Genomic DNA, 25,904 nt, shown 5'->3' with positions numbered 1-25,904 from the left:
TAAGCATTACTTACATAAAGTATCTTGATATATTTATCACAAATAACATTTCCTTTTTTACAGCTTCCACATCTCTCTTGAACTTTTCCCTTTCTCCATACATGTTGTATACTTTTTTATTAGAATTTTTGAACTTTTATTATATTTAATTTAAAGTCCATGTGGTATGTCTCTCTGTCTGCTTTCATTGACTATTTCCTCTCTTGATCATGGATCACATTTTCTTGCCTTTTGTTGATGTTGCTGCTGCTCTTTGCTTAATTTTGTTAGGAATGGAACAGACATAAATAACTTCTCTCTTATAAAGGGCTTGGTACTTTTTGGAATTTATTTCATTAAGCATTCTTTGTGTTGTCAGCTCTTAAATGATTTTTTTTAACTTATGAATTTGTAGCAGTTATCTCTTGAAAGTATTAGCATTCAAATAGGGGCATGAATCTTGTAAATTATTCTGAAAAAGTGGATTTTGAATACAACATGTTTTACCTACAGATATGAGAACATACTTTCACACTGAAAGGTGGTGATACATGTAGCCTTTGTAACTTTTGAGGTAGGATGGGATAAAATAGACAAACAGATCAGTGTGAGATTAGCATACCATAGTAGCAACATGAATGCCCAGAGCAATTTGAAAGAATGATGTTATACCGGAAATGCAGATAGTAAAACAGCTTGACAGAGAGGATTTTCCATTAGAGATGCAAGCAGTTTGTGCTTCTGTTCATAAGAGTTCATGTTCACAAAGTTTGCATCAGGTTTTCAGTATTACAAACAGCAGTTGGAGCTCTCGATTTCTGGCAGTTTTTAAGTATCAAAAAACTGAGGTTGATTTGAATCAAAGAGGGAAAATTTTTTTAAAGATGAAAAAACCCTATGTGTAAGTACTTATTTTATAAAACTAACACTTTTAATATTGAAAACTCTGACTCAAAAAAATTACAGCATTTGTGAATCGTGTGCCTATCGTTCTTCTAGCACAGCCCAAATAATGGCCTTCTAAGCTCTTTTAAAATGTATCAATGATATATGTGAAATTGGAATTAAAAGAAGGGAATTTAACATAATTACATACTTCAGCTAGTTCAGTGAGCAGAAATTGTTGGCACCATCTTGCTACATTTTTCCAAACTGAAGCTGCCATGTTTTGTATTATGAGCAGTTCAGCAGCTTTGTGCATCTGTCCCTCCCCTCCAATTTAATTAGACTGTCTGTTGCAGACAAATCAGACTGTGGCTTCTTTTTTTTTTTTTTTCACCCAACTGCCATAAATGCCAAGTCAAAATATGAATAAGAAGAAAACAAGATGTTCTGCAAACACATGCCACTTTATTGGGCAAAAACATGATAGGAGGATCTGCTCATACTCTCCATGAGAGATGAGAGAAGTGAGGCCTGGAGAATGTGGTTATAAAAGGGTCAGATTGATGCTATTGTCTTTCTTGGCTCCAATAGAGCAGGGCCTTGATTCTTCCCCCAGTGTAATCTTGCTTTGACACCACAGTCAACACAGATTTATGATTACACATTCTCTTATCATGATGGGAGTCACAGTGGATGAAACATGAGACAAATAAATTAAAGATTCTTGTAGAAATGTATAGTCTTCTATGATTTGTGTTCCTGTAGATGGTTTGAACCATTATACCCTCATAGGTCACTATAATGTCACATGTGAATCATTTTAATAATCAGTAATAAGACTGAAAAATAGTTGCTTTTACATAAGAGAACGTTATCTACAGGCAACCATTACATTCTGTGGAAGATAATAGCTGAATGATATGCTTGTCTCCAGATTATTGTCCCAGTTAAACAGTGATCCATAGAAAACACTTGGTCCTAAAGGTAAGGGTCACAGCAGGAGGAAGTAATGCAAAGGTAAACAATGGAGTGAAAAAAACTCTCAACAGGTAAGTAAAAAGTAGTGGTATGTATCAGGGCAGACAGTTGACTGGGGGCCAGGGCTTAGACACAACTGTGAGCACAGTCTAAATAAAGTCAGGCAAATGAAGTTCAAGGCTGCAGGATGGCATTGAAAGCAAGAAGATCTTAATTACTACAGAAAGGTTATGTGAGAGTTGTGAACACATTTCTTAAGTAAATCAGTCTGAATAAAGATTCACATTGTCACTGGACTTCATTAAGAAAACCAGAAAAACTGAATCCTTCTTTTTGAGATCTTGAAGCTACACTTGACTACCAAATTATCCCACTGCTCCCTTGAAATTATTTGTTTTTCTAATAATTGTAATGACCTGCATGAAACTATCCAAACTTTGCTTACTCAACTTCCATTGGCACTGGTAAAATTTTTTATTGAAAATGAGGTTTCATTTCATTTCAAATCTTCATTTCATTTCATTTCATTTCATTTCAAATCTTCCTAATCCCCAAAGAATCTGTTGCTCTGTATTAACTTTTGCATATCATTCTATTACAGTTGCTATTATTTCCCAGAATCCATTCACATTAAGATTTGTGCTGCCAGTATGTTTCTGAGTTAATGGGATGAAAATAGATATCTGAATGGCTACTAGCCTGGGGACTGAAAATTGCACAACCCATGCCCAGTGTATAAGACAGAAATTTTCTCCACTTATATAGGCTGTGCTCCTGTGCAGAGAAAGTATCTTCTACATCACCTTCCCATCTCATTCCTCCACCAATCACCGTAACAGACTCTTAGGGTGAGTGAGTGTCATGAGGGAAAGAAAGGAAGAGATTTTGACATTTATCTTTGGGAATTACCTCTTATTTTCTGATTTTTATTCTGTGGGACCTTGGCTTCTTATTACAGGCAACCTCTGGACATACAGCAACATAAGTGTACCCAGGGCATTAGATATTCCCAATATAATGGAAACATGTATCAAATTAAACCCATTTGCATCCTGCATACACATGTCAAAATATGTGTATACTCACATAAACCTTTCATAGTCAGTTAAGGAAAGGTAAAAATTTATAACTTGAACAAATAATTATACACATTTGATTTCTATCACATAGAAAGTTATCAGAATTCTTTGGGTCAAAAAAGCATGCAGAGTGCTACCTATGGTCCTACCCTTAGCTAAGGAAATGAAAATGCTTGAGAGGAAATTGTCTAATGGGAAGAATTCTTCTCACCTTGAAGACGGAAGAGTAAAGTAAGTTAGCCTGAGAATCTTCCCTTTTAAATCTGTCTTTCAATTTCCCTTAGTGTAGTGTATTAAAATAATACTTGTACTGGGCATTTGTACTGGGAATATAGTAGTTGTTAAATAAGTCCTTGTGGAATGAAGGAATTGATAAATCTAGACCAGAAGCACATGTTATTATTTCTTTATATCAAGGATGTAAATAGTTCCTATTATTTTCAATTTGCTAGTAGAGGCCTTTGTAAATTACAAAGCTGCTGACCTGAGACCAATTAAAAGTGAAGTTTCAGAGGCTCTTTCTATCATTAAAACTGTGATAACAAATGCCAATCTCTTTAACAGACAAAATACTGAATTTAAAAAACTGAATATTAACAGTTCCATTACTTGAGATAAAGCGTTTATAGTTCGGCCAGGTCCATGGGCTTGCTCATTAAAATTATATGCTGAAATATTTGAGATAATTATATTATGAAAATTCTGGCACTTTTTACTAAACATGAAAAACAAGACACATATGCTAGGCGATGTGCTAAAGATCCAAAGTTTTATGGCTAATTTTTTCATTTTAAATATACATCACTTATGTCACAAAATTAATTTTTGGATCACAAATAATGGGAGGCTTTGGCAGTCTTCAGAGAATTCAGATTTGTCTGAAAATCCAGATTATTAAGAAGGCATCTCCACTATATAAGAAGTTTGCTACCAAATTTTATGCAATAGTGAAATGATCTCTCCTTGAGTAATTGGTGTTATTGTGTTCATGTGATATCATAAAAAGTCTTGAAAAAAAGATGTTCCTGGGCTTCCCTAGTGGTGCAGTGGTTGAGAGTCTGCCTGCCGATGCAGGGGACACGGGTTCGTGCCCGGGTCGGGGAAGATCCCACATGCCGTGGAGCAGCTGGGCCCGTGAGCCATGGCCGCTGAGCCTGTGTGTCCGGAGCCTGTGCTCTGCAACGGGAGAGGCCACAACAGTGAGAGGCCCGTGTACTGCAAAACAACAAACAAACAAACAAAAAATGTTACCTAGGAAAAATATTATTCTACTTTTAAGAAGCATAAAAAAGTTTTGAGGATACCGAAAATTTAATTATGTCTTTAAGAAAGCCCTAAGGAAAAGAGGACAACTTTAGAGAGTGAAACTTATCATATTTTCTTTTAAGGATCTCTTTCATGTGTTTATTTTAATGACAAGAAACTTCTTATTTTAACAGTGACATTTGAGCACTGCACTTCTGATTATACCCCAGTATGTTTCTACTCAATCTTTTTATGAATATTAAATGAGCTTATGTTCTCTTTTTGATGAGAGAATTCCAAACTCAGATTTCCCATCTCTCTTTATATCAGATCCTTCTAAATGACTTTATTTGACACATAATTCTCTCACTAAACTCCTATCGTCTTACTAAACTCCACTGCATTTCCCAATAGTTGTTTGTTTGTTTTTTTTCCTGGAAAACCTAGTATGATTCTCCAAATTCGCATTTATTTTTTTGCACACTTCTGAAATGGACCTGAGTGGGTGTTTTAATTCTGACTCCAACTTTCTATAATGGACCATGCAACTTAAATATATTTTCACTGGTGACTAACTACCTGGACCTTTGTCTCCCAACTCCTCCTCCCTCCCTCCCAACACATGGTTCACCAGATTTACTCATTGCCCTGCATTGTTAGATCTAAAATATATTTACACATGGAAACAAAATGTGGTATAGGTGTTTGGAATAGAAAATTAAAAGATTTGAGGACTTAGTCTTATACCTGTAACTCAAAAAATTACGTTATAAAAACAGATCAGGGCTTCCCTGGTGGCGCAGTGGTTGAGAGTCCGCCTGCCGATGCAGGGGACACGGGTTCGTGCCCCAGTCTGGGAAGATCCCACATGCCGCGGAGCGGCTGGGTCTGTGAGCCATGGCTGCTGAGCCTGCGCGTCTGGAGCCTGTGCTCCACAACGGGAGAGGCCACAACAGTGAGAGGCCCGCATACTGCAAAAAACAGATCAAATACTTGATGCATTTTCTCAAATGTATTACATCTTTCATAAGTTTTTGGAACATTACTCTTTCTGTCTGAGATCTATTTCCCTTCTTTTCTTTTTGGGAACAGACCTGATAACTTTTCACAGAAGTGGGCATGAGATTTAGGATGCTTTATCAAAGCACCCCAAGCACTTGGTGCATGCTCGAGCAGCTCCAATCAGATCATATTGTGGAGACTGACATAGATACATGGTGAGAAATGTTTTTCTGAGACAGAAGTGCTAAGGACCAGTTAAGCCTCAGTTTCCAGGAAGCAACTTAGCTTTCACATGGACAGAGTCAACTAGAGAATGAAGCCAACAAAGAAAGTAGAACTGAGAGATGGAAAGAAAATGTCAAGACCTTGCTGACAGCTTTTGAAACTCTGGATTCAGATTTACTTGAAAACTTTTCTTGAACTTTTCAAGGATGTAAGCCAAATAATTCCTGTTCTTGTTGTCACTTAAATGAATTTCTGTTATGTTTCTGTCAAGTAATATATTAATAACCAGGATGGCTCTAGTTGATGATGATGATGATAGCAAAAGGAACAAAATAATAAAGGTTTGCTTAGGGAATTCTTTTTTTTTTTTTTCGGGCCTCTCACTGTTGTGGCCTCTCCCTTTGCGGAGCACAGGCTCCGGACGCGCAGGCTCAGCGGCCATGGCTCACAGGCCCAGCCACTCCACAGCATGTGGGATCTTCCCGGACCGGGGCACGAGCCCGTGTCCCCTGCATCAGCAGGCGGACTCTCAACCACTGCGACACCAGGGAAGCCCGGGAATTCTTTTTCTTCCCTTGCCATAAAAATAAGATTTACAGAAATTTAAAAATTGTTGTTGTATTTGAATCATCCTTGCATAACCCGAATTTGCAGAGACACTGCCAATGAGCCCCACAAACAATTGTGCTGTGTAAACAAACATTGTACTGTGTAAAATATTGTACATCATGCTCCTCTATTCTCCCACAGCAGGAGTATCTTTAGCACAGGAATGTACGGTTATTTATTTTTAAAGTTCAAGTAGAGAATGTTAAAAGCTCACTATTTGTTTAGATGTCTCAACTCAGACTGTAATCCTATTTTTCTATGACAGAAAAAGCTACAGAGGTTTAATTGTAGGTAATTTTTGTGAACCTTTATGTAAAGTCCTGTGATCTGTCTCTGTTCTTATCATAGGTTAAACAGTTGACAATAATATCTAAATGACAGGGAATTAGTATTGATTAAATGAAACAACACATGTGGACTCAGTTGTGCACCTGACATGTAGTAGATACTCATTTATATTTCAGATCTTGTGGATCTTTGCGATCAGGCTCAGTCTGAAGCAGAGGTACACAGCAAAAGAATAATGTGGGATTTTTAAAACATATAGTTAATATTTGGGTCACAGTCTATAATAAAAATAGATTTATTGTTCCCTATATGATCTGTATTCTCAACTACAAACAGAGCACTTCTACATAGAAAGGTGAAGAGCCAGCATCCTTCATGGCAGCCACGGTATTGCCCTATAGGATGACATGAAGGCTTCAAAATGATCAAACCATTAGGTCTCTGCATAGAGTTGAAAGAAGGAAAACAGGAAAGCAAGCTCTTGTTACACCCCAAAGTATGCCATGCTAAGTGTATACGGATATAGAAATGAACAAACTTTAAAGACAGAGAAGAGTTAGAAAACTTCCTCACTTCCCACTCCCTACTACTATAATGAGTCCTATCCATTAAAGCGTAAAATGATGTATCTAGTGCTCTGACTTCTGGAGGAATAGAATAACAACCAAAGTAAATTAACCTATAAAATGTCTTTTAATACTTTGGACCATTAAGACAGTAAGAAAAAGCTCAACATAGCTTGTAAGCAATACCCCAGGGTTTATACAAAGTCAACAGTGGGTAATTTATCATCAGAAATAAAGCAGATTCCACTTTCTTTTGTTACCTCTGAGAAAATACATATGAGATGAGGTAGTATGTAACAGAACCAAGGCAAATCATTCACATTATAGACTCACGTTGTGTGAGCTTGTTATGTTCTTTGAAGTCAAATATGTTAATATGTTAACATGGTAACAGTGCCACTTTCCTGATCCTTTATCCACAAAAGCTTGGCTGAACATGTAGAAATGCAAGCTTATCTTATTTATGCCTATGGACAAAACAAAGATTTAGTACGTTTACCAACATGTATGTGTCATATGTACTGTAAGTCACTGTTTCATATTCCTCTGACCTTGCAGGGTGTAAAATAATGTTAATGTCAAAAATGACACTTACATAAATACTTTATCATCTGCAAAACGCTTTCACATGCATTACTTCACTTGTCTATAAATATATCACAACTGGTTCAAAAACCTCCACATAGTTCTCCAGATTCATTTTGTTTATATAATGTAATTATTGATACCTCACTCTTGTATCAGTTCCATTCAAACAATATTGATATAAGCTTATTCTATGCCAGAAACTGTGTATTGGGAGGGCGTGGTGATGATAGTGATAACTGGTATCATATAATCATGGTATGATGACGATAAAGGTGGTAATGCTGATCACAGCATTTATTAAACAATTTCCATGTGCTGTGTTCTCACATATACTTGAATCCATTTCTGGATTCTCTAGTTTGTTTCAATGCTTTATTTTTCCATATCAATGCCAATTATGTGTTAAGTACAGAAGCTTTATAATATGCTGTGATATCTGATATGAAAGTTTGTTCACTATTCTTTTTTCAAATGTTCTTGGTGATTCTTAGGCATTTATTTTTCCATATAAACTATAAGGTCTTTTTTTTTTTTCTTTCAATTACTCTCAGAAACTCTTGCCTTCCCCAGAAGTTCAACTCTATTGGGATTCTATTAGAATTGTATTAACACTTACTCATTCATTTTTGAACAACTAGCATATTCATAATATTAAGGCTTTTGTTCAAGACTATGAATTGGTTTTAACTGGTTCATTGTGTTTTATGTCCTTCAATAAGATTTTATACATGTGGATCCTATGCCTTTAATATTAAATTCATTCATGTGCATTTTACAATTTTTGGAGCTAATATGAATGAAAAAAAATTTTTTTCCTTTTCTTGTAGGTGTTCATTGCTAAATTAGACACAATATTGAATTGCTGATTTTTGTTTACCAAATGTGTAGGCACTTGAATGCGTTATTTATTAATGAGTGTTTTGTTTTTGTCTATTTAAAATATCAAATCATCCACAAGTCTTATTTCTTATATTTCTTTTTTAAAAAATATTATTTTATTTTATTGCATGATTGCATTTGCTAGAAACTCTGAGGTAGTACTGAGTAATGATGGTGATTGGGCATCCCTGCAAAGTTTCTGAATTCAAATGAAATGGTTTTGGTGTCTTTATCTATGGTAATAATTGTTGATTTTGGTAAAGTATTTTATTTAAGTAATTTTCTTTTATTCCAATTTACTTATAATTAGTATTAGTTCTTAAAAATTAATGTGTGTTTATCACATGGTCATATTAATTTTTTTCCCTAACCATGTTGATGGAGTGAACTATATTGATAGGTTTTATGATAACATTCCTGAAATTAATCTTACTTTGTTATGGTATGATAATAGTTTAATACATGAATAATTTTCTTTTGCTCATATTTAATTTAAGAGGCTTGGAATGAAGCTATGGTGTCTTACTAGGAGTACTTACCAGGAACACCAGGGAGTTTGTTTTCCAGTTTCACCAGGCTCTGCAGGTCACTCTTCATCCTGATGGTGGTGGTATGGAGGCCATCATACTTGCCTGTCAAAACACCTGTCCGGGATAAATACAACTGTTTACCTAGTCTGCACCTCCTCTGAGCCTTTTTATCACTTTTTATTATGACCACTAATCTCAAGTAGGCCCTTAGTGCTACTGGAAATCCTACTGGATTTCCCTAATCCAGTCAATATTTTACCACTCCTCTGGTTATCTATTTCATATCTGTTCCTATATTTCCAAATCTAGAACACTCTCCCAAATATTCATCTTAAGTAGTTTAGATCTGATAATGGAAGGAAGAGTAGTTGCATTGAGATCTCAATATTCCTATAATTTTCTGCTTACAAATGCTCCTGAATACTTTATAGGTTGCTTATTCTCATATTCAGATTATGAACAAAGGGCTATTATACTAGGACAGGGTTCAAGGAAAATTGATGTATATAAAAATGAGAAAAAAATAGTCTCTCTTTTTCCATAGTTTCAAACAAGCAGAGCAATCTTCAAAGGTTTGGACAAGCATCATTTTAAAAAACTGAAGACAGATTTGACAAATAGCTAACACTTAACACTTAAACATAACACTTTGTGTGGACAGACATTTTTCTCAACACTTTACCTACGGTATTTGGTTTAATCTACACATTGACTTCATAAATTGGAGACTATTAATGGCCACATTTTATAATGAGAAATGGGAGTCACAGGGAAGTTAATCAACTTTCCTTGTTCAAACTCTTGTTACTAAGAGGTGTTGGCAGGACTTGAACACAGGTAGTACGACTCTTATCCCTTCTTTGTGAGCAGGAATGAGGGGAGGGAAAGAGCCCAAGAGGTGAGATATGTTCAAGGGAAATCCCTCCTCATAGAAATCAGGAATGGGGAAAAGAGTTGTCCCATTTTTATTCCTATAAACATGTAGGGTTTAACAAAATTGGGGTTTGTCTATTGTCTCCCAAGAGAAGTGATCAGCAGAGTATTTGGACAGTCTTCCATTTTCAAGATGTCACTCCTATATACCAACTACTTCTCTTTGAGCATTTTCTTAGAATCAATGTGGACAATAGGAATTTTGCCTTCAAAGTTCTGAAATGGATGAAAATTATGTATTAATTAACCCAAGGCCACTCAGTCCCCAAAGCCCGTGTCCACTTCATATTGATTTCTTATCCAATAATATGCTCAGTCACATAACGTAATATGTTAGAGATTCTTAATTGAGATTAAATGAATTAAGATATTCCAAGATGCCGATGTCCAAATGCTAACATTTGAATGCAAACTATTGACTTCTCAGAAAGAAATTAAAGCTAAACATATAATCCACTTTCATACTCAAGAAATTAAGCTCTGTTTCCCTTTTTAATAAAAAATTAAAGGAATAAAAGTGCAAAATTCATCCTCTCCAACTTCTTCAGTCCAGTCCTAGCTAGAATGATTCTTCCTGCTTCGGTAGACCTGGGTTCTATCAGCGGCTACACTTTGCACTGTTTCCTTCTGGAACAAGTCAAATTCTTTTAATGGTCTGAGAAGCTGTGTCAGTTCAACCACAATTTGTAGTGTCTCCCTTTTTAAGAAGTTCAAAAAATTAATAATACACAAAAATGATCATACTCTTCAAATTAAGGAATTTCAAGTTAAGCCAATCCTCACTTCTAAAAACACTTATTCCAGAAAAAAAATATTCCCAGAACCTGATATTTAATGACACCAAAGACCAGAACAGAAAATCCTTTTGAGAGAAGAAGAAAAAGTTCTTGATGGCAGCCTGGCCAGGCCACCACTCAGTCTGTTCCAGGTGTTCTAAACCCAAGACGTGTGAATTTAAACTCAGTTGTGAGAACTCTTCTAGCAGGAAGTTAATTTTGGTACTCTGCAGTCACGTGTCTGAGGGGAGAATCCATTTAGGCACTTAGCCTCCTGTCTCTGAGACTGACACCTAGCTTGCTTGCAAAGTTTAAAAGTTTGCAGAGATGGCGGCTCAGGCCCCAGGGACTCACTCTCCTGGAAATAATACGCTTTCAGTTCTGAGCCATTGTGGATTGTTCCAGGGCCTCTTGCCAAGAAACTTGCCTGTGGACTTCTCTCCCTCAACCTAGAATTAACCAATCCACTACCACCCTGAAACTATGATGTGGGAAATGATTTTGAGTTTGTAGACAATCTTCACGATGGGCTTTCCCACACTTATTTCCTTGACTCCACACACAGAATGGAATTGAGCACATCTCGTCCAGAGGTGTCTGGCAAGAGTGATCTACAGCTAAACCTCACCAGTGCTCTGAAGCTTATGCCGGATTTCACTACCTGGCAATATAAAGCAGCCAATACTGTTTTGCCCGCTAAGATCTAGAGGCCTGTACTCTCTTCCTTGCAGTGGAAGATTTGCCTCAGCCATATCTCCTTAGAAAAAGCTGTGCCTTCAGAGGAGGGTGCAGTTTTCTGAATCTGGATCTCTGTGCTTTCTAGGCCCCAGAGCTTTGAGTCTTTGCCAAACTCTACACATCTGCTGAGAGCTGAGTGACTTCATCCTGTTTTGCTGAGGTCTCCGCATTCTGTCTCTCATTTCAAATAATCACTCACAGTTCCCCTCTCATTGACGTCCCTCCTTGAGAACATTTCCTGAAGCCCAGGGGCCTTTGTTTAAATCTTTGCTTCCAGGAAAACAGCCTTTTGCTTTTAGACAAAACGACCACTAGCTACAATTATGAACCACAGCCCAAAATACCATGAAGGTGGGTTAAAATATTTCAATTTATTCAGTCACAGAATGTATTAAAAACTCCTCTGGGGGCTTCCCTGGTGGCACAGTGGTTGAGAGTCCGCCTGCTGATGCAGGGGACACGGGTTCATGCCCCGATCCAGGAAGATCCCACATGCCGCGGAGCGGCTGGGCCTGTGAGCCATGGCTGCTGAGCCTGCGCATCCAGAGCCTGTGCTCCACAACGGGAGAGGCCACAACAGTGAGAGTCCCACGTACCACAAAAAAAACAAAAAACAAAAAACCCCCACAACTCCTCTGGGACTAAAATTGGCTTCTTCACGTCACCGAGGTCAGAACACCAAGGCCCAAACCACACATCCTTAAGTCCCCAACACTTCTCCATGTATATACTTTGCTGCCCACCCCCCCTCCCCGGGTTCCACCATTTTAGTTTTAATTTTCATTATTTCTGGTTGATGCACTTAATGTCAGAATACTGACAGAGCCACCACACAATCACTGTTGTCCCTCCTCACCCTGGTGTGATCTAAGGAAGTTGAGAAAAAAATCATGTCTTCAAAATGGAGGCCCCCAAAATACCAGAGACCAGGTTGGCAGGTATGGCTCTCGATTGGTTAGCTAAATACTCCTGCTAATCTCAAACTTCAGAAATAAGCAGATTTACCCTCCCATCATGGGCAACATAGAGAAATGGAGGAAAATGTGTGTTCTTTGAGGACAGTCTCATGAGCACAAGAGAAAAGAGTGAAACTAAACCAAGCATGCAGTTTTTCTTCCCAAAGTAACTAATTAGTTATGTCACTTTACTTCCACTAGGGTGGAGTGAATAAAGAAGGGGTGAAAGGCCAGAGTGTGCTAAGAGAAAAAAACCTGCTCTTGGAAGCCTGGAGTGGGAAATGGCATTTCCCTCCCAACCAGAAAGTTTGATAACATGCCCTGTGTCCTATAACTCTCTAAAGGAAACCGTGGATGTCTGATTCTAAGACTCCCACTGTTTTCACAATGAACTGCTGTCTTTTTCTGCTGGTAACTTAACAACTCAGTCTTACAGCCTTATTGGAATTATTAGTTGTCATTTTTGTGGTTATGAGATTACATTTCAAGTATGAAATTCTATGTATCTATTTATGTCTCAAGAAATGACTTGCTAATATGATTTCATTTCCTATAACAGCCTGCTCTGCGGCCAGTGGCAAATTTTAAGTTGAAAGGCAGACTTATCCATTTAAATATTTATTATGTATTTTTGCTCATATCATTGACTAATAATTAAAATCAATTCACTGGGGTTTGGACAACATACTCAAGTGTCTTAAAATCGTTGAAATTATTTGCAATTAGAGTATTCCTTATTCAAGGGTTATTTTAGGAGTCACTAATTTTCAAGTTTTCCAAATTATATCAACTTTAAATTTCTAAAAGTATATTAAAATAGTGATCTAGTAATAATAATGCCTAAGAATTTTAAAAGGGTGTTCGCACACATCCGTTTCATTAAATTTCATGTCACTCTAGGAGAAAAGTGTTATTATCATCTTTGTTAGTGGTGAGAACAGAATTAAAAGGTGTAAGTGACTTTCCAGGGTCATACAATTAAGAAACAGAATGTCTTGAACCTAGACTGTTATGACTTCTAGGTTAGTGTTTGTTTCATGGTACAGGCTTCAGGCCAGGAGGGACCCACATGTATCAGTTGAATCTACAGACCTGATTAATGTCTAGCTCTGATGGAGATGACGTGTGTCCTCAAATAACACATTCCTCAAAGTTCTCTGGAAAGTTATGGACTTCCCTGGTGGCACAGTGGTTAAGAATCCACCTGCCAATGCGGGGGACATGGGTTTGAGCCCTGGTCCGGGAAGATATCACGTGCCATGGAGCAACTAAACCCGAGTGCCACAACTACTGAGCCTGCACTCTAGAGCCCATGAGCCACAACTACTGAGCCCACGTACCACAACTACTGAAGCCCTGCACCTAGAGCCCTTGCTCCCCAACAAGAGAAGCCACTGAAATAAGAAGCCTGCCCACCACAACAAAGAGTAGCCCCCGCTTGCTGCAATTAGAAAAAGCCCCTGTGCAGCAACTAAGGCCCAACACAGCCATAAATAAATTAATAAATTAAAAAAAAAGTTCTCTGGAAAGTTAAATTATGAAGTGGTTGTTCAACATTTCCATAAGGACTCATCGGTGCATATTTTTTGTGTTTTTCTAGAAAGGCAATACATTATTTCAAGTTATTTGCATAAATTTTGCATTACATCATTAACATAACCAAAAAGCCTAGGACTACAGTACATTCTGTTCAAGGAGCAAATGTGGTGTCTATTTTCTGGGACACTCCTATCTGAGACTCTTCCATAGTAATGTGACTGAAGATTTTAGTGTAAATAAAAAGTACCAAAAATTTATACAATAATAAATAATCATTTGCATAATTGCTGCTAGGTAAAACGCCCTTCGATTTCTTTCTCATTTTCAGATCTTCTTGTAGAAAGTGAACAATTTATGAAACACCAGATGTGAAATCAAGATGCATTTATATTTTAAAAACCTCAAAATTGAGAGATATTTCTCACTGGTGAATAAAATTCTTATTATTTAAAGTACTCATCATAGAAAGGTAGGGTCTTGGATTCAAGTCTCAGTTCAGCAATCAGGAAGAAACCTGTGAAATTAAGTCATAGAATTTTATCTCTTAGGGTCCTGTTTTGCTGGCTTATGACATGGAGTTAGAAGCAAATTCATTTGATGCATTTGAGTGTCTCTTCTATGACCCGCACACATGGACCACTGCTGCCGTTCGTTGGTATTTCTAACTCACACTTTACAGAATCATGAAGGATAATGTCATTCACCTATGATTACTGCTTTTTTTGTTTGTGCCACTTACAGGCAGATTGCAGCTAATATAATATATTAATGCATATATGTGGAATCTAGAAAAATGGTACAGGTGAACCAGTTTGCAAGGCAGAAATAGAGACACAGATGTACTGAACAAATGTATGGACACCAAGGGGGGAAAGCGGGGTGCTGGTGGTGGTGGTGAGATGAATTGGGAGATTGGAATTGACATGTATACACTAATATGTATAGAATAGATAACTAATAAGAACCTGCTGTATAAAAAATAATAAAATAAAAAAAAAGAATTGCAACTATGGCTTAACCTGATTATTGTAGAAAGATATAATGGCTATAATGACCATTATCTGAAGGGTCATTGAGAACAAGACAAAAGAATGATGTGGGCTTTCAATTATTCATGTGAAAAGACAGAGTACTGGTTGTGGAAAGTTTTAATTCTGTACACTATTGTACCGGTAGCAATAGAGACAGGAAGACTGCAATCCTTAGAGAGAGAGGAAAGCCCTCTTGCAAAGAATTCGTCCCTCATGGTATTGAATCTGCTTTTTTTGCTCACCATCTTTGATGTTTAGCCTCTAAATGTTTTTTATCTGTTTTATGTAAGGGAACAATAAGGACGTTTTTTCTGGAATGTGATTAGTAGATTGTTTGTTTCTTTTTTGTTTTTTTAACATTTTTATTGGAGTATAATTGCTTTACAATGGTGTGTTAGTTTCTGCTTTATAACAAAGTGAAGCAGTTATACATATACATATATCCCCCTATCTCTTCCCTCTTGCATCTGCCTCCCTCCCACCCTCCCTATCCCACCCTTCTAGCTGGTCACAAAATACCAAGCTGATCTCCCTGTGCTATGTGACTGCTTCCCACTAGCTGTCTATTTTACATTTGGTAGTGTATGTATGTCCATTCTACTCTCTCACTATGTCCCAGCTTCCGCTTCCCTTTCCCCGTGTCCTCAAGTCCATTCTCTACGTCTGCATCTTTATTCTTGTCCTGGCCTTAGGTTCTTCAGAACCTTTTTCTTTTTCTTTTTTTTAGATTCCATATATATGTGTTAGAATATGGTATTTGTTTTTCTCTTTCTAACTTACTTCACTCTGTATGACAGACTCTAGTTCCATCCACCTCACTACAAATAACTCAATTTCATTTCTTTTTATGGCTGAGTAATACTCCATTGTATATATGTACCACATCTTCTTTATCCATTCATCTGTCAATGGACACTTAGGTTGCTTCCTGGCTGTTGTAAATAGAGCTGCAGTGAACACTGTGGTACATGACTTTTTTGAATTATGGTTTTCCCAGGGTATATGCCCAGTAGTGGGATTGCTGGGTCATATGGTAGTTCTAGTTTTAGTTTTTTAAGGAACCTCCATACTGTTCTCCATAGTGGCTGTATCAATTTACATTCCCACCAACAGTGTAGGAGGGTTCCCATTTCTCTACACCCTCTCCAGCATTTATTGTTTGTAGATTTTTGATGATGATATCGCATTGTAGTTTTTTGATTTGCTTTTCTCTAATGATTAATGATGTTGAGCATCTTTCATGTGTTTGTTGGTAATCTGTATATCTTCTTTGGAGAAATGTCTATTTAGGTCTTCTGCCCATTGTTGGATTGGGTTGTTTGTTTGTTTGATATTGAGCTGCATGAGATGCTTGTAAATTTTGGAGATTAATCCTTTGTCAGTTGCTTCATTTGCAAATATTTTCTCCCATTCTGAGGGTTGTCTTTTCATCTTGTTTATGGTTTCCTTTGCTGTGTAAAAGCTTTTAAGTTTCATTAGGTCCCATTTGTTTATTTTTGTTTTTATTTCCATTTCTCTAGGAGGTGGGTCAAAAAAGGTCTTGCTGTGATTTATGTCATAGAGTGTTCTGCCTATGTTTTCCTCTAAGCGTTTGATAGTGTCTCACCTTACATTTAGATCTTTAATCCATTTTGAGTTTTCATCAAAGTTATTTTCTAGAAGGCCCTGAAGAAAGCATAAGATTTTTAAAAATTCTAGAGGCCAATAAAAGGGTTAGGGGGATATTTATAGCATTGCCATCTTTCTTTCCCATCTTTTTTCTCCTGATTGTACTATCTATCTTTTCCCTCTCTAAGATGTCTTCTCTCATTTTTTCTCAAAGACTAAATAATGAATGAAGCAATGAATACATCTGAGACTGTAGAATGGAATAAAAAGAAAGCAACTGAGGAAAAATGTTACCTGAAAAGTAGTTGATAGGGGAAGCAGAGCTGGAATGCCTAGGTATTAGGTAGAAGAGAAATCTGGCCACAGCAAAGTTATAAATCAGTTATATCAATACAAAGTACTGAAAAACGCCCAGTAAAATACAGCACCAGTAGCCCTTAGTTGCTATATATCCATAAAAATAACTAGAAATGACAATCTGGGCAAGCACATCACTTAATATTTATATTTGCAGTGCTAATGATATCAACAAACACCTCACTATTTAGCCTTCACATCGTTGCTAAATACAAAAAGGTAAGAGAAGGGTCATCATTTTTTCCTTGGTGTTGGCTGTTCTCATGCAGCCTTATTCAGCATATCTTTCTCTATCCTCTTAGGAGACAGGTTATATACCTGACCTGCTTTAGAAAAGTTAGCAAGTGAAATGAGATTTCTCTTAAGCCCCTAACAGTGTTCACTGGAATATATGTGAAAGCTTATTCTTTAATACAGTAACATTCCTTTCTCTACAGTGTTATTACTTTGCAATTGGATCCAATCCCCACAGTCAGCAGAGAGGCACACAAGGAAATTGTACCTTGACTACCTCATGAAGAAACTCATTGGTGTTCAGACACACACACACACACACACACACATACATTTTCTGTATACCAAGTAGTTTGCTTGGCAAACAAAAAAAGAAGGAGTCAGATCTAGACCCAGAATTTAGACCATTTGCAAAAAGGTACATATGGCATATTCCTCAGACATACTGAAAACTGCAGGCTCAGGTTCAGGAAAATCAGTAGGATTCCGTAGAGTTTTGCCTTATTTGTCGACAGCTTGATAGTGAAATTCTTGAGATCAGCAACTATTTTTAGTCATCTACTATGGACCGAATATTTGTGTCCCTCCAAAATTCATATGTTGAACCCTAATCCCAATGTGATGGTATTTGGAGGTGGGGCCTTTGGGAGGTAATTAGGTCACGAGGGTAGAGCCCTCATAAATAAGATTAGTGCACTTATAGGAAGAGGTCAGAAAGCTAGCTAGACTAGCCCACTACGTGAGAATGTAATGAGAAATTAGCCATCTGCAAGAGGGCTCTCATCAGAGCCCTGCTAGCACCTAGATCAGTCCTACAGCTTCCAGAACTAGAGAAATACATTTCTATTGTTGATAATCTACCAGTTTATGGTATTCTGTTGTAGCATCCTGAGGTGACTAAGACATTATTCTTATATTCCCCCCAAACTTATCACAACACTTTTCATATAATAGATATTCAACTAATATTATGTTAATTAACTTGTCCTTGATTCTTCATGCTTACCATTTAAATATTAGGAATATTCAATATTCTTTCCTAAATGATGTAACCTTGTCCAATTAATTAAAAAATCATTAAAAAGCCAGTCACATTATTAATATATGTTGAGTGCAATAAAAAGTCAGGTGGGTGGAGCTGATAATACACCCAAGTCTTCTTTTTCACCATTATTTTTATACTTTTGAGCTGTGTGTGGAATTGCCTTTGAAAACATTTGTGCTTCTCATTTAGATGAACTCTGTGACATGCAGAGAAAGATAAAAAACAATCTCTGTGTGAAGTCTCATATGAGGGGCTAGTTCTAAATTTACCAGCCACTAATTCCTTTGAGTGATCATATTTGTTCTTTGATTATGCATAACCTTACTGATTTCAAAGCAAAAGAGCAGGAGGAAATGAAAATGCTTGAATCATACAACAGTCTCAGGTGGTGCCTTTGGCATTGAAGAACTGACATTCCATTTCCAAGTCTCAAAATACATGAGGCATAACAGACTTTGGGCAAACCTGATGCAGTAGCAACAGCCTGCGGCAATCCAGGACTAAATACCAAGTGGAAGACAGTACGTTTAATGTGTATAGGAGCCTATGCAGCCCAGACAAGGAGCATGAAGGGATGGAATAGGAACTCCCTGACATGGTTTCTTGGGGAAAGTTTAGTGGTGTTGCACAGGCAGTACCATGGTGGCAATGATTCTGAACCTTGGGAAAGCTCTTTGCCAAACACGAAAGGACTCTTCTTTCTTGAAGGGGATTAAAACTCTCATTTATTATTGACTGTATAAAGAACTTTGTTCCTACAGAGTGGCTGGAGATAGACATAAAGCAATCTGGTAAAAGACAGAAAGTTGCAGAGTATACTAGAGAAAATAAAGTCTCCCTTAGGAATTATAAAGATCAAATAAAGTCATAGGTTGAGAAAGCACATAAAGTTATACATTAAATCATTTCACTCTATAACTGTATAATTGTTCATGTTGGTTTTTTTTTTTTTACTAGGTTACAGTTATTGAGTGATTACTATATGCCAAGTACTACACTGAATATTTCACAATGTTATTGCTTATAAGCCTTATTAAAAATCATAGGAAGTATGTACAACTATCAACCGTATTTTTTAAAAACAGGAAACCAGAGCTTAGAAAAGTTAAGTAAATGGCTCAAGATCATACGACTACTAATTTCAAGACTGAGATTTGCCCGCTAAAGAATGTCATTCACCATTGGCTCTACAAGGATTGAGTCATTAGCCACTGCAGCTGCTGACCTTCCACACACCCTGAAATGAGTTCAGGGTGGAGACCAGGAATGAGGCACTCTGTGCTCTGTGGAAACTAGCAGAACAGGCCTTCAGATAGTGAGATATTTTCAAGAGGAAATTTTATAACCCAATTTCTTGCATCTCCCCATACTTAGAAAAGCACAAAAACCATTAACTTAGATATCTGTTCCTTGTGACTAGCAGTAAGCTTCTACCGACATGTGTGCTTGATTTCATGTAACCCCTTCTCCAAAATCACGTATATGCTGACCACCCCCACCTTAACTCTTTGGAGCATTTCCTCAGAGTTATCTGAGAGGCTGTCTACTGGGCTATTGTCCTCAGTAAGGCCCCAGATAAAACTGAAACTCACAGCCCTCACGTTGTGAGTTTTTATTTCATTCGACAGACTTGAAGACAGTTCTGACTAACTCCAAATCCCATGTTCATAATTACTAACCTGGATGATCCCTAAAGCAAGAAACAGTTTTTTTTAGCATGAACTATGATGGTCAGCAGCAAAACTATGCACCCCAGAGAGAAGTCAGATGGGACAAAATTTGTTTCTTAATAATGTGGCATTGGAGACCTCTATCAAGAATCAAGAAGTATTGTATATCCTCCTTCACTAATTTATGTATGTATAATATGCCTCAATTAGACTTATTCAATTATAGTTTAGATTCAGTCATTCTCCAAAAAATTATCTTTATGGATTCCTGAGTTAAAAGAGACCTACCATATATTATCATATAAGGACACTGTGATGGTTAATTTTATGTGTCAGCTTGATATGTCATGGGATGCCGAGATTAAACATTTTTTTTCTGGTGTGTCTGTGAAGGTGTTTCCCTAAGATCAGCATTTGAATCAATGAACTCAGTAAAGTAAATTGTCTTGCCAATGTTGATGGGAATCGTCAAATCCCTTGATGGCTTGGATAGAACAAAAGGTAGAGGAAAAAGGAATTCACTCTTTTATTTTTCTGCCTCACTGTTGGAGTGAGGCATCTCATCTTATCTTCTGCTCTCAGACTGTGAGCATTACATTATCAGCATCCCTGGTTCTCAGGTTGTTGGATTTAGACTGGAATACACCATCAGCTTTCCTAGGGCTATGGATTTCCTGGGGCTCCAGCCCACGGACTGCAGATCATGGGACTTCTAAGCCACCAAAATAATGTGAGCCAATTCCTCATAATAAACGTATCTATCTGGCATCTATCTATCTGTCTATCTATCTATCTATCTATCTATCTACTATTGGTGTGTGTGTGTGTGTGTATATATATATATATATATATATATATATATATATATATATATAAAACTCCTCTTAGTTCTGTTCCTCTGGAGAACTCTGACTAATACAGACACTTAAGTTAGGGAATAAACATTTTGATGCCCAGAGAAGATAAAGTTGAGTAAACAACAACCTGTGCTGAATCCTGCCTTACAAGGCTTTCTTTGTTTTTTCCCCTGGGAATGCTGTGAGCTACACCTACAAATGTGAGCAGTCAGTCTGTAGCATTGAAAACAAAGGCTGCTGTGCTTTGTAGTTCATAGCAATTCAATTAGAAAGAAATTTCGCATCTTTTTTCCCCTTGTGAAAACAAACTGCCTTCACATTACTAAACGTTAAGACTGGTGGTCCCAGCGTATAAAAGTGTTCTGACATTGGTGAGTTGTATTACAGTCTTCAAATCTTCTTGCCAACTGTTTTTGGAATACATTGCATTCTTACATTAATTCATCTATTCATTCATTTAGTTATTTCAGAACAACATGTGGAATGCCTACTCCATGCTAGACATGTTTTACATGTTAACAAGGAAGGGAAGTGCAAATAGGCAAATCCTTGTGCTGGAAAACACATCAACAAATAAACATGACATATTTTATCAGTTATAAGTGATAAGAGAATGAAAAAAGCTGGGAAAAGAAAGAGAGGGCATCTAGAAGGTTGGGAGTGTGTTTTAAAATAAGGTGTTCACTTATTTACAGAATAGAAACAGACTCTCAGACATAGAAAACAATCTTATGGTTACCAAAGGGGAAAGGGAGGGGGGATAAATTAGGAGTTTGGAATTAACAGATACACAACTACTATATATAAAATAGATAAACAACAAGGACCTACTTTATAGCACATGGAACTACATTCAATATCTTGTAATCCCCTATAATGGAAAAAAATCTGAAAAAGAATATATAGCTAATTCACTTTGCTGTACACCTGAAACTAACACAACATTGTAAGTCAGCTATACTTCAAGTAAAAAATTTTAAAAAGAAAAATAAAAAGTAAAATAAGGTGTTCAGAGATGGCCTGGCTGAGGAAGTAGCACTTGAGTAACATCATGAATAAGGCAAAGGAGTAAAGGAGCACATCTCTGGGTTGTGAACATTCCAGACTAAAAAAACCCCACAAACACTTTGAAGAGAAACCTACTAAGTGTATTTAAGGTTCTGGGAGAAATCTGGGGTGCTAGGGCAAAGCGAGAAATAAATGAAGTCAGAGTAATGACCAGGGGCCAGATTATGAACAGCCTTGCACACTGTGGATTTTGTTCTAAGAGTGACAAGAAATCATGTGGAGTTTTGAGTAGGGTATGGAAAAATCTGATTTGTGTTTAAAAAAAGAACAAATTTATTGTGTAGGATAGATTGTACTCTGTATAAATTAGGTCTCTACGATTCTGAAGTTAAAGACAAATTCATCACTGGCCCTTTAGAAGGACATTCGTGTTATTTTTAAGTAGAATTTTGTATATATTATTGTCATTTGCTCTGTTGTTCAAGGTTTTTTTTTTTTCTTTCAGTTTTATTGACTGTAGCATACATACAGAAAAGTGCATAGATCAAAACGTATAGTTTAATGAATTGTCACAAGGTGAATAAAGCTGCATAGCTATTATCTAGGTCAGGAAATAAACTATTTCCATTACTTTCAGAAACTCCATTTGTGACCTCTCCCAATCATATGCCTTCCCTCCTCCCAAAGGGACTACTATCCTGACTTCTAAAATCATAGATTGGATCTGTCCATTTAAAAAATATGTAGAGATGGAATCATCTATTATGCACTATTTGGGCCCTGGCTTCTTTTGCTCAATGTTGTATTTGTAGGATCTTGGCATTATAAATCCATCTCCAATGCATCTTCATTTTCTATCTTATTAATGTATCTTATCATTAGTATGTTTCCTCTATATTCTTTTAAGTTCTCTTTTTAATATCAGAAGGTCTATTTCCTTTTCTCTCTCATTCTTAAGGTGTAGTCCTTTTGGATCCTGAACTAAATCCTGGAGCGCCTACCACAGCCTCTCATCCTTAGTGGGCTCTGGAGTCCAAGTTTTGTCCTTGCTGTACATGAACCTGTCAAATGCTCTGCTTGGCTTCTCAGTCTCTCAGTAATCTCCTCTCTAATTGTCATTTGCCCCTGGGAAATATATAGTCCCATAGTCTGGGCTTATCTCCATGGTACTTCCTTTACTTCTCTCCTAGATCTTGGCCTTGCAATTCCTCTCTACCTTGGGAACTCTTTGGTATCACCAAACAGATTATGTTTTTGTTCCAACTTTTCTCATTCTCCTTAACGAGAATGTAGATATGAACAAGTGGGTTCACCTTTACCACCATATTTTGATAAAGTTTTGATCATTTTTTAAGGTAGCTAATATTCTGAATGCCTTGAATTTACTATAACTATTGTCATCAATTTAAAATTCTATAGATTATTTTTAAATGTAAACCTCTTCATTCACAAATGTAGTAGCCCTACCAAACAATTAAAAACTAAACAAAGAATAAATTATAAAGGTTTATTTCCAGAAAAGCTCTAGGAAATCACATATAGGATTTCTAAATGCTGAATTTAAAATTATGTTTCCTTGAAAAGAAATGCAGACTTTTAGTGTAGTTACTGCAAAGTATTTTTTATCACTCAGAAAGAAACCAAACACTTACTTTAAACCAACGTGACTTGAAGAAAGGTAAATCTTGTACCCTAACAACTGAGAAAAGATCTTGGAGAAATTACTCCAATTTAGATGAATTGTGTTTATAAAGTTATTTTACTTCCATTATTAAATTTTTTTCTAATTTCATAACTAAGGGAAGATAAGTGACTTCCCCATGTCACACAGCAAATAAGTAACAGAGATGGACCTCAAACTCTCCTGCCTGCTATAAGTGTTCTCAGGTGTCTCACACCTTCCCCAGTCCTTTAACTCTTAGTTCATGTCTAGTTACTATGTTCTCCCCTCCCTATATTTCCTAACAAAATTTCTTGAAAGTGAAAAAACAACAATTATTTTTGAACTTCTTCAATCCCTGTGTTCACAGTCTGAACAACTAAGGATTGTTGATATTTCCAAGTTTTTGGAATTTTGTAAAACTAAACAAACTAATAATAAATAACTTAAGTCAATGGGTCAAGATATTAAAAAATGAATTTCTGTATTAGCTGAATGGTTGTATGGAATTACTGCAAAATTACCTTCCAAGTTCACTACTGTGAAATGTTATAACTATCTTCAAATTGTCTTATTATTTAAAAGCAACTTAAAAATAATTTTAAAACATTCAAAATATTTTTATAATAGTGACTATTTTATTCAAAAATATGTAATGTTAATGTGAAAACGACTGTCAAACCTTTTTCAAGATGAATATGAAGACACCACAAAGCTCTATGACTAGTGTCTCTATTTGCCACTTACATTTCTCTTTCAAAATATATGTAATTTGTTTTTCTATAAATAATCCATCTTTTGAGTCCAGCCAATATGGTATCTAATAATGGCTCTCTGACATCAATCAGCAGTGCATTTCTCTGAAGGAAATGATGTAGTCTATGTGCAATGCCTATTGTCTCTTTGTGGTGCATAGTGTATATGTGGTAATTAAAGCAAGCAGCTAGTGTAATCATGGGTTATTAGGAGGAAATGCTTGTGACTAGAATAAAAGATGTTTGTTGTATTAATATTTCAGGTGGCAGAATCTGTCTGAAAGGAAGCTATTTCTGGAAGGATTCTGGGACTCCGTCTTTTAGATGCATATGCTAATCTCAAACCCTGTAACTAAAAACCAGACTATATTTATCCAGTATGAACCTGAATGACTTTTCCTACAGATTACTTGAGACTCATTGAATATAGAGAGAAGAAGGAGAAAGGGTAGAGTATGATACTTTAAGAGGAGCATCGGATCAATCAAATAAATACTGAACCCTTCTCACTATACACAAAGCAACATACTAGATGCTATTGGTTATAGACAGAGATATTGAAAGCTCTGCCTGGTCTCAGAGGGCCTGTATTAGCAAGGAGACAAGACTATGCATATGTTTTTTAATTGAACATCACAGTATAATGCTATTAGTTTTCTAAGGCTGCTGTGACAAATTACCACCAGCAGTGGCTTAAAACAACACTAAGATATTATCTTACAGGTCTGTAGCTTTGAAGTCTCAACAAGCTAAAATAAAGAAATCTCCAAGGCTGCATTCATTTTTGGAAGTTCTAGGGTAGAATTTGTTTCCTTGCTTTTTCCAGTTTCCAAAACTGTCCATATTCATCTGCTGGGAGCAACGTTACTCTATCTTCAAAGTTTACAACATTGGATTTCTCTCTCACCCTTCCCCCATCATTGCATCTCCATCTGCCATCAGATGAGAAAGGTTCTTCAATTTAAGGACTCATGTGATAAAACTGAGCTCACCTGGATAATCCAAAGTAATCTTTCTCAATGTTCTTAACCTTTATTATAATTGCAAAGTCCCTTTTGCTGTGTATGGTGACATATTCACAGGTTTTGAGGGTTATTTCATGGACATCTTTGGGGGCCATTGTTCTGCCTATCATAACTACTGAAAAAGTAGTTTAAAAACTAAAACTTAAATTAAGATTCAGAGAAAGAAGAGAGATCATGTGGGCAAGATGCTAAGGGAAGGGTTTATCAAGAAGGTGGGGAATAAATTGATCTTTGAAAAGTAGATTATTTGTTTCTTGATGTTTTCTTCCAGAAAATCAATTATTTCATCAAGATTTGCCAAGTTATTTGCATAGATGATAATATTATTCATATTATCTCAATTTATCCTCAAAACAACCTCATCAGGGAGGTATTATTATTATCCCTGTTATATAGTTGAAGAAAAATTAGGTTAAGAAAATTACCCCAAATCACATTCTTTGTATAAATTGAAACGAAATGGAAACCTACATAATTGGCACCCATGTCGACACTTAACCACCATACTGTATACCTCTTGTTTTATGTTTTCCTTCAAATGTCTTTTGTTGTAGTATTTTCCTTCTTAAACCAGGTTTATGTTTATATTTTACAACTGAAATTATACATTCTATACTTTTTGTTTGCTTATGTTTTGTTTGCTTTATGTTATTTTCAAATGTATTGATTTCTCCTTTCATGTTTATAATTTTCTTACTCATTTTTTCTTAAAAAATATTTTTTCTTCTAACGTCTTATATTGAATTATTAATTATTTTCTTCAAAAAGTGTTAAGGCATGGAATTATGTTCTAAATATAAATTTTACCATATCTCAAAAATATTGCAATTCAGTATTTTTGTTTTAATTATTTTAAGAA

The sequence above is a fragment of the Mesoplodon mirus genome (assembly GCF_964341445.2).
Source record: "Mesoplodon mirus genome assembly, chromosome: 2".
NCBI classification, from domain to species: Eukaryota; Metazoa; Chordata; class Mammalia; order Artiodactyla; family Ziphiidae; genus Mesoplodon; species Mesoplodon mirus.
The sequence above is the reverse complement of the archived record's forward strand: the minus strand, read 5'-3'. Positions refer to the sequence as shown.